The sequence below is a fragment of the Mesoplodon densirostris genome, chromosome 4, assembly GCF_025265405.1.
Source record: "Mesoplodon densirostris isolate mMesDen1 chromosome 4, mMesDen1 primary haplotype, whole genome shotgun sequence".
In the NCBI taxonomy this organism is placed as follows: Eukaryota; Metazoa; Chordata; class Mammalia; order Artiodactyla; family Ziphiidae; genus Mesoplodon; species Mesoplodon densirostris.
In genome coordinates this window covers 113,799,884-113,810,210 of record NC_082664.1, presented here as the reverse complement: position 1 = coordinate 113,810,210, position 10,327 = coordinate 113,799,884, and the positions used below count along the sequence as shown (strand labels likewise).

Genomic DNA, 10,327 nt, shown 5'->3' with positions numbered 1-10,327 from the left:
TTCTTTGTGATGTTCTGCTGCAGGTAAAAGGCTAGAAATTTATCATACTTCAAGGAGGAAAGGTGAGCAGCTACTCGGGTGCTATTGAAAGTTTTGGTCTGTGTTCTGGCCAGTGATGTGAGAAATTCAAGTCCTGTTGTCTCATTCTTTCAGGCACTCAGGGAGCATGCTTTTATGATAGATTTTTCCCCATAGGTATGCCTACTTTGTTAATGGAATCTTCATTATTGTTTCTTTCCTTTATTAAATAAAAATCTCTCTTTGAAGTAACTTGGCTAACGTTTAAGAACCATTGATAGATTTCCTTTTTATACCATTTTATTATGTATGAAAATAATCTTTTAGTGAAATTTAAATGTGCCAAAATATTTATCTTTTTATTACTAGCATTTCAGAACTTAGATTTTTTACTCATATTTCTACGATAATCAAACCTTATTTGCTAACTCATTTACAAATATTACTCCACTACTCCTTGAAATTTTAGTTGACTTAATTTTTTGTATTTTCTCAATAGATTTTATTTAATTTTATTCAAAAAAAAAATCCATGGTTATGTGCCTACTGTGCTGTGTAGATGAGGGTTCCATGGTTCAACTACTAAACAAAATGTCTACTGTATATGTGCTGTTTTTTTATTCATAATGCAGTAGATAAGCCTGAAGAAAATAAGCCTAGCTATGGAAACGCTTATTTGTTGGGGGGGGGGTACTTGTCTGGATCGATGATGAGAAAAATTGTCTGAGGATGCTGAGGGACTCATTCCAGATGTCAATCTGAGGTCCAGATGAATGCCTCTCTAATAGGACAAATAAGACCCTCATAGCCTGGCTTTATTTGGTGACCCCTCATTGACGACATAATACTGCTGCAAGCATTCCTTTTCTTTCTCCCAGGGCAAGGCATTATTAGCATCCTATCTTATGAGGCAATATTCACTGTATATATGCTAAGTGACCCAAGACTTGCTTCATTTTGCTCACTTTGAACAGAGATTTAGATAGAACTTGTTTAAAGGAAACGTTCTTGAGTAATAAATGAGGAAACAAAAGAAATGTTACATTAAGAAGGGGTCAAGCAACTGTGGTGGGTACTGAAAGCCTCATTAGTATTGGGCTAAAAGAAGGGAACCATGCATGCCTGTAATAAATATTGACCATGGAGTCAGTATTAGTGTGTTTTTATTTTTAGTGTTGAGTATTTTTTGAGACTATATCTTTCTTTTTTGTTGTTGTTTATGGTTTTTTGAGGTAGAAGGGCTGAAATGAGGGCCTCCACTTCAGAGAATAGGGGTGAGTAACTATACCTGAGTCCTTTAAAATTCATATGTCATGTGCTCTGTGCCACACCCTGAAGTCTCTGTGTTCATCTGTTCAATGGCTTACTCGATTGTATCTTCATGATGTGTCCTTTTCTTTGGTGATTGCCTCTACCCTCATTTCCAAATTTTAAATTTTATTTTATCTGAGTTTTGGGTGGACTGACAAGTGGAGAATCTTGGAAAATTGTTGGTTTTTAAATACATTTTCTTATTGCAGTGAAATATCCTTTGGTGAAATTAATCTGTGCTTGGGAGTTTCCATAACAAATTATGGTTTCAGAATGTTGACCCCATGATTGAGAGCATCATACTTAGAGCATTTTGATCAGATCCATAAGATCATTATGGGTCATTATTGCTACTCTTCTCAGTGTTGAATTTGACTTTAATTAGGTGTTTTTCATTTTTTGATGTGAAAAATTATATATTAAACTTTCTGAGATCTTTCTAAGCCCATGAAGATTTTAAATGATAAAGAACCTTGAAGTACTTCATTTTTCTGAAACACAAAAAAATTCAATTTTCCATAGTACATTAATCTCACAAAAGATATCGGGTTGGGTTAATCAAGTGTAGAGATAGTGAAATTTCATATATTAAATAATTAATCATTGTTTGTTGTTAAACTTGAAACATCCATCAATAAGGAAAATGGTCTGTATATTCCTTGGCATGATTACACAGGTTTTATGTTACATAGGGACTAGTGTTTAATACTTTAGAAATGGGTAAACTCTGTTTTTCTCTTGACAAAGTTATGGTCACAAATTCTTTGAAGTAATAATTGTTTTTGCTATTTTTATACTTATTTATGTATTGTAATATATGTTTTCACTTCTCCAGAACCTAGCAAAGTAATTCAAATGAAATCAATAACAACTAATAAAATAGCCATGAACATTAATAATTGTAATATTAGGGAGGAAAAGAGCCTTACCAGTTACTGACATGAACTGTAGAAACTCTTATCATTTAAAAACATTTGAGTATAATTATGAATGACAGGAGCACTAGAACATATTTTGGTCTAATAAATATGATCCTAAAATTACATAATTGTTTATTCATCCATGTTAGTATATAAGTAGATTTATAGTGCATGGTTGCTGTCTTAATGTGTAGAATTAAATTGACGTATAGTATTAATGCTGTAAATGGCAAGTATTAAAAATGTACAACCCAGGGTGTTTTAAAAAAGAAGTACTTTTTCCTAGGATTGGGAAAAAGACGATGTCCTGTCTCATCACTTCTTTTTTTTGATTGAAGTATAGTTGATGTACAATATTATATGTTACACGTATAAATATAGTGATTCACAATTTTTAAAGGTTGTGCTCCATTTGTAATTATTATAGAATATTGCTTATATTTCCCATGTTGTACAATATAGCTTGTAGCTTATTTTATACCTAATAGTTTGTACCTGTTAATCCACTACAAATAATTCATCCCCTCCCTTCCCTCTCCCCAATGGTAACCACTACTTTGTTCTCTATGTCTGCGAGTCTACTTATTTTTGTTACATTCACTAGTTTGTGAGGTCCTTGTGATGTCCTTGTCTGGCTTTGGTATCACTGTCAAGCTGGCCTCATAGTATGAGTTAGGAAGTGTTTCTTCCTCCTCTATTTTTTGAAAGAGTTTGAGAAGTATTGATGTCAATTCTTCCTTAAATTTTTGGTAGAATTCACCAGTGAAGCATATGGTCCTAGGCTTTTCTTTGCTGGTAGTTTTTTTTTTTTTTTTTAATTTCTGACTCAGTCACTTTTTTATTAATCTGTCATGATCCATTTGGGCCGTCATAACAAGACACCACTGACCAGGTAGTGTATAAGCAATAGAAATTTACTTTTCAAGTTTTGGATGCTGGAATACCAGCATGGTTGAAATCAGGGGGCTGGTATGCTCGGGTAAGGGCACTCTTCTGAGTTGAAGACTTCTTGTATCTTCACGTGGTGGAAGGAATAAAAGAGTTTAGTGGAGGTCTCTTTTATAAGAAAGGAATTTCATTCACCAGGTCTCCACCATTATGGTCCAAACACTTCCCAAGGGCCCTACCTACTAATACGTTAACGTTTGGGGGTTGCAATTTTAAAATATGAATTTTGGGGGACAAAAATTCAGACCATAGCAAGGTCTATTACGATTTTCAATTTATTCTTGAATTATTTTTGATAGTTTTTATGTTTTTTGGAATTAGTCCATTACATCTAGATCGTTTAATTTGTTGGTATATACTTGTTCATAGTATTGTTTATAACCCTTTTCATTTCTTTGAAATCAGTAATAATGTGCCTGTGTCCATTTGTGACATTAGTAAGTTGAATCTTCTCTCTTTTCCTCTGGTCAGTTTAGCTAAAACTTTCTGAATTTTGTTGAAGTTTTCAAAGAATCAGTTTTTGGTTTCATTGATTTTTAAATTTTTATTCAATTGATAATTTCAAGCTTTAATCTTTATTTTCTATGCTAATCTTTTTTTTCTTCCTTGTCTTGCTTTATGTTTGGATTTCTCTTCTTCTACCTTCTTAAGGTATAAGGTTATATTATTGACTTGAAATCTTTCTTCATTTTTTAATGTAAATTTTAACAGCTATAAAATTTTCCCCTCAAGTACTGCTTTTGTCATCTCATAAGTTTTGGAATGTTGTATGTTAATTTTTATTGATCTCAAATAATTTACATTGAGAATGAGAGAATCTTATTTGATTCATTGTTTATTAGGAATGTGTTTCTTAATCTCCACTTGTGTGTGAGTCTTCTAAAATTCCTTCTGTTACTGATTTCTAATTTAATTCCATTGTGATCAGTGAACATACTTTGCATGATTTCAATGTTTTAAAATTTATTTAAACTTATTTTGGGTGTTATTTCTGGTCTATTCTGAAGAATGTTCCTTATGCACTTGAGAGAAATGTGTAATCTTCTGCTTTTAGGTGGACTGTTCTGCCTAAGACCATTAGGTGTAGTTGATTTATGGTGTTGTTCAAGTGCTTTATTTCCAGAATGATCTTCTTTCTAATTTTTCTATTGGTTATTAAAAGTAGGACATTGAAGTATCCACATATTGTAGAGATGTCTGTTTCTCTCTTCAATTCTGTGCAATTTTGCTTCCAATATTTTGGGACTCTGTTGTTAGGTGTGTAAATGTTTATGATTGCCATATCTTCTTAATCGATTGACTCTTTTATTAATGTTTAATTGACTCATGAAACAATTTTTGTTTGAAAACAAATTTTGTCTGATATTAGTATGGTCACTCTAGCTCTCTTTTGGTTACAACTTATATGAAATATTTATTTCATGCTTTAATTTTCAACCAGTTTGTCTATTTGAATGTAAAGTGTGTCTCTGGCAGATAACATACAGTTGGATCATGTTTTTAAATCCATTTTGCCAATCTCTGCCTTTCACTTATACATTTTATAACATTTCTGTTTAATGTCATTACTGATAAAGGAGGACTACTGCCATTTTGCTGCTCATTTTTTTCTGTGTCTTACATGTTTTTGGTCTTCACTATTGCTTTTATGTGTTAAGTAGATATTGTTGAGTGCACCATTTAAAATTCTTTATTTCCTTGTTGTTTTTACTACATATACTTTAAGTTATTTTCTTAGTGGTTGCCCTAGGGGTAACAATTAACTTCTTAATTTATAACAAACTAGTTCTAATTAATACCAATTTAATTTCAGTAGTATATAAAATTTTTGCTTCCATATTGCTCCATTTCCCCTGTGTGTTGTCATTGTCACAAATTGTGTCTCTATACTTATGTACTCATCACCACAGACTGATAATTTTTGTTTTATGCAGTTATTCAAGCATATGATAGGAAAAGAGAGGAGTTACAAAACACATATTAATATTGGCTTTTATATTTGCTTGTGAAGTTACCTTTACTGATATTATTTATTTCTTGATGTGGATTCAAGTTATTGTATATGGTCCATTCATTTCAGCTTGACTCCCTTTGACATTTGTTGTAGGGCAAGGCTGCTGTCAAAGAACATTCTCAGTTTTTGTTGTCTGAGAATGTCTTAATTTCTCCTTCAGTTTTGTAAGGCATTAATGTCAGATCAAGAATTCCTAGTTGAATGTCTTTTCATTGCATAACTTTGAAACTATCTTCCTACTGCCTTCTGACCCCATGTTTCTTTTTTTTTATTTTTTTATTTTTTTTATTTTACAAATTTAATCAGTTATACATATACATATGTTCCCATATCCCCTCCCTTTTGCGTCTCCCTCACACCCTCCCTATCCCACCCCTCCAGGCGGTCACAAAGCACCGAGCTGATATCCCTGTGCTACGCGGCTGCTTCCCACTAGCTATCTACCTTACGTTTGGTAGTGTATATATGTCCATGCCGCTCTTTCACTTTGTCACAGCTTACCCTTCCCCCTCCCCATATCCTCAAGTCCATGCTCTAGTAGGTCTGTGTCTTTATTCCTGTCTTACCCCTATGTTCTTCATGACATTTTTTTCTCTTAAATTCCATATATATGTGTCAGCATACAGTATTTGTCTTTCTCTTTCTGACTTACTTCACTCTGTATGACAGACTCTAGGTCCATCCACCTCATTACAAATAGCTCAATTTCATTTCTTTTTATGGCTGAGTAATATTCCATTGTATATATGTACCACATCTTCTTTACCCATTCATCCGATGATGGACACTTAGGTTGTTTCCATCTCCAGGCTATTGTAAATAGGGCTGCTATGAACATTTTGGTACATGTCTCTTTTTGAATTATGGTTTTCTCAGGGTATATGCCCAGTAGTGGGATTGCTGGGTCATATGGTAGTTCTATTTGTAGTTTTTTAAGGAACCTCCATACCGTTCTCCATAGTGGCTGTACCAATTCACATTCCCACCAGCAGTGCAAGAGTGTTCCCTTTTTTCCACACCCTCTCCAGCATTTATTGTTTCTAGATTTTTTGATGATGGCCATTCTGACTGGTGTGAGATTATATCTCATTGTAGTTTTGATTTGCATTTCTCTAATGAGTAAAGATGTTGAGCATCCTTTCATGTGTTTGTTGGCAGTCTGTATATCTTCTGTGGAGAAATGTCTATTTAGATCTTCTGCCCATTTTTGGATTGGGTTGTTTGTTTTTTTGCTATTGAGCTGCATGAGCTGCTTATAAATTTTGGAGATTAATCCTTTGTCAGTTGCTTCATTTGCAAATATTTTCTCCCATTCTGAGGGTTGTCTTTTGGTCTTGTTTATGGTTTCCTTTGCTGTGCAAAAGCTTTTAAGTTTCATTAGGTCCCATGTGTTTATTTTTGTCTTTATTTCCATTTCTCTAGGAGGTGGGTCAAAAAGGATCTTGCTGTGATTTATGTCATAGAGTGTTCTGCCTATGTTTTCCTCTAGGAGTTTGATAGTGTCTGGCCTTACATTTAGGTCTTTAATCCATTTTGAGCTTATTTTTGTGTATGGTGTTAGGGAGTGATCTAATCTCATACTTTTACATGTCCCTGTCCAGTTTTCCCAGCACCACTTATTGAAGAGACTGTCCTTTCTCCACTGTACATTCCTGCCTCCTTTATCAAAGATAAGGTGACCATATGTCCGTGGGTTTATCTCTGGGCTTTCTATCCTGTTCCATTGATCTATCTTTCTGTTTTTGTGCCAGTACCATACTGTCTTGATTACTGTAGCTTTGTAGTATAGTCTGAAGTCAGGGAGCCTGATTCCTCCAGCTCCATTTTTCGTTCTCAAGATTGCTTTGGCTATTCGGGGTCTTTTGTGTTTCCATACAAATTGTGAAATTTTTTGTTCTAGTTCTCTGAAAAATGCCATTGGTAGTTTGATAGGGATTGCATTGAATCTGTAGATTGCTTTGGGTAGTAGAGTCATTTTCACAATGTTGATTCTTCCAATCCAAGAACATGGTACATCTCTCCATCTATTTGTATCATCTTTAATTTCTTTCATCAGTGTCTTATAATTTTCTGCATACAAGTCTTTTGTCTCCTTAGGTAGGTTTATTCCTAGATATTTTATTTTTTTTGTTGCAATGGTAAATGGGAGTGTTTCCTTGATTTCACTTTCAGATTTTTCATCATTAGTATATAGGAATGCCAGAGATTTCTGTGCATTAATTTTGTATCCTGCAACTTTACCAAATTCATTGATTAGCTCTAGTAGTTTTCTGGTAGCATCTTTAGGATTCTCTATGTATAGTATCATGTCATCTGCAAACAGTGACAGCTTTACTACTTCTTTTCCCATTTGGATTCCTTTTATTTCCTTTTCTTCTCTGATTGCTGTGGCTAAAACTTCCAAAACTATGTTGAATAAGAGTGGTGAGAGTGGGCAACCTTGTCTTGTTCCTGATCTTAGTGGAAATGGTTTCAGTTTTTCACCATTGAGGACGATGCTGGCTGTGGGTTTGTCATATATGGCCTTTATTATGTTGAGGAAAGTTCCCTCTATGCCTACTTTCTGCAGGGTTTTTATCATAAATGGGTGTTGAATTTTGTCAAAAGCTTTCTCTGCATCTATTGAGATGATCATATGGTTTTTCTCCTTCAGTTTGTTAATATGGTGTATCACATTGATTGATTTGCGTATATTGAAGAATCCTTGCATTCCTGGAATAAACCCCACTTGATCATGGTGTATGATCCTTTTAATGTGCTGTTGGATTCTGTTTGCTAGTATTTTGTTGAGGATTTTTGCATCTATGTTCATCAGTGATATTGGCCTGTAGTTTTCTTTCTTTGTGACATCCTTGTCTAGTTTTGGTATCAAGGTGATGGTGGCCTCATAGAATGAGTTTGGGAGTGTTCCTCCCTCTGCTATATTTTGGAAGAGTTTCAGAAGGATAGGTGTTAGCTCTTCTCTAAATGCTTGATAGAATTCCCCTGTGAAGCCATCTGGTCCTGGGCTTTTGTTTGTTGGAAGATTTTTTATCACAGTTTCAATTTCAGTGCTTGTGATTGGTCTGTTCATATTTTCTGTTTCTTCCTGATTCAGTCTTGGCAGGTTGTGCATTTCTAAGAATTTGTCCATTTCTTCCAGGTTGTGCATTTTATTGGCATAGAGTTGCTTATAGTAATCTCTCATGATCTTTTGTATTTCTGCAGTGTCAGTTGTTACTTCTCCTTTTTCATTTCTAATTCTATTGATTTGAGTCTTCTCCCTTTTTTTCTTGATGAGTCTGGCTAATGGTTTATCAATTTTGTTTATCTTCTCAAAGAACCAGCTTTTAGTTTTATTGATCTTTGCTATCGTTTCCTTCATTTCTTTTTCATTTATTTCTGATCTGATTTTTATGATTTCTTTCCTTCTGCTAACTTTGGGATGTTTTTGTTCTTCTTTCTCTAATTGCTTTAGGTGCAAGGTTAGGTTGTTTATTCGAGATGTTTCCTGTTTCTTAAGGTGGGATTGTATTGCCATAAACTTCCCTCTTAGAACTGCTTTTGCTGCATCCCATAGGTTTTGGGTCGTCGTGTCTCCATTGTCATTTGTTTCTAGGTATTTTTTAATTTCCTCTTTGATTTCTTCAGTGATCACTTCGTTATTAAGTAGTGTATTGTTTAGCCTCCATGTGTTTGTATGTTTTACAGCTCTTTTCCTGTAATTGATATCTAGTCTCATAGCATTGTGGTCAGAAAAGATACTTGATACAATTTCAATTTTCTTAAATTTACCAAGGCTTGATTTGTGACCCAAGATATGATCTATCCTGGAGAATGTTCCATGAACACTTGAGAAAAATGTGTATTCTGTTCTTTTTGGATGGAATGTCCTATAAATATCAATTAAGTCCATCTTGTTTAATGTATCATTTAAAGCTTGTGTTTCCTTATTTATTTTCATTTTGGATGACCTGTCCATTGGTGAAAGTGGGGTGTTAAAGTCCCCTACTATGATTGTGTTACTGTCGATTTCTCCTTTTATGGCTGTTAATATTTCCCTTATGTATTGGGGTGCTCCTATGTTTGGTGCATAAATATTTACAATTGTTATATCTTCTTCTTGGATCGATCCCTTGATCATTATGTAGTGTCCTTCTTTGTCTCTTCTAGTAGTCTTTATTGTAAAGTCTATTTTGTCTGATATGAGAATTGCTACTCCAGCTTTCTTTTGGTTTCCATTTGCATGGAATATCGTTTTCCATCCCCTTACTTTCAGTCTGTATGTGTCTCTAGGTCTGAAGTGGGTCTCTTGTAGACAGCATATATATGGGTCTTGTTTTTGTATCCATTCAGCCAGTCTGTGTCTTTTGGTGGTAGCATTTATTCCATTTACATTTAAGGTAATTATTGATATGTATGTTCCTATTCCCATTTCCTTAATTGATTTGGGTTCGTTATTGTAGTTCTTTTCCTTCTGTTGTGTTTCTTGCCTAGAGAAGTTCCTTTAGCATTTGTTGTAAAGCTGGTTTGGTGGTGCTGAATTCTCTCAGCTTTTGCTTGTCTGTAAAAGTTTTAATTTCTCCATCAAATCTGAATGAGATCCTTGCTGGGTAGAGTAATCTTGGTTGCAGGTTTTTCTCCTTCATCACTTTAATTATGTCCTGCCACTCCCTTCTGGCTTGTAGAGTTTCTGCTGAGAGATCAGCTGTTATCCTGATGGGGATTCCCTTGTGTGTTATTTGTTGTTTTTGCCTTGCTGCTTTTAATATGATTTCTTTGTGTTTAATTTTTGACAGTTTGATTAATATGTGTCTTGGTGTATTTCTCCTTGGATTTATTCTGTATGGGACTCTCTGTGCCTCCTGGACTTGATTAACTATTTCCTTTCCCATATTAGGGAAGTTTTCAACTATAATCTCTTCAAATATTTTCTCAGTCCCTTTCTTTTTCTCTTCTTCTTCTGGAACCCCTATAATTCGAATGTTGGTGCGTTTAATGTTGTCCCAGAGGTCTCTGAGACTGTCCTCTGTTCTTTTCATTCTTTTTTCTTTATTTTGCTCTGCAGCAGTTATTTCCACTATTTTATCTTCCACCTCACTTATCCGTTCTTCTGCCTCAGTTATTCTGCTATTGA

At 34.4% G+C, this 10,327-nt stretch overlaps 1 non-coding gene across 1 annotated transcript; it reads left to right on the top strand.

Moving 5' to 3' along the window:
• Positions 1 to 718: 718 nt before the first annotated feature.
• On the top strand, positions 719 to 785 carry LOC132489701 (small nucleolar RNA SNORD109A). The gene has a single exon (XR_009532088.1). It is a non-coding gene; the product is annotated as a small nucleolar RNA SNORD109A (small nucleolar RNA).
• The last annotated feature ends 9,542 nt before the right edge of the window (positions 786 to 10,327 follow it).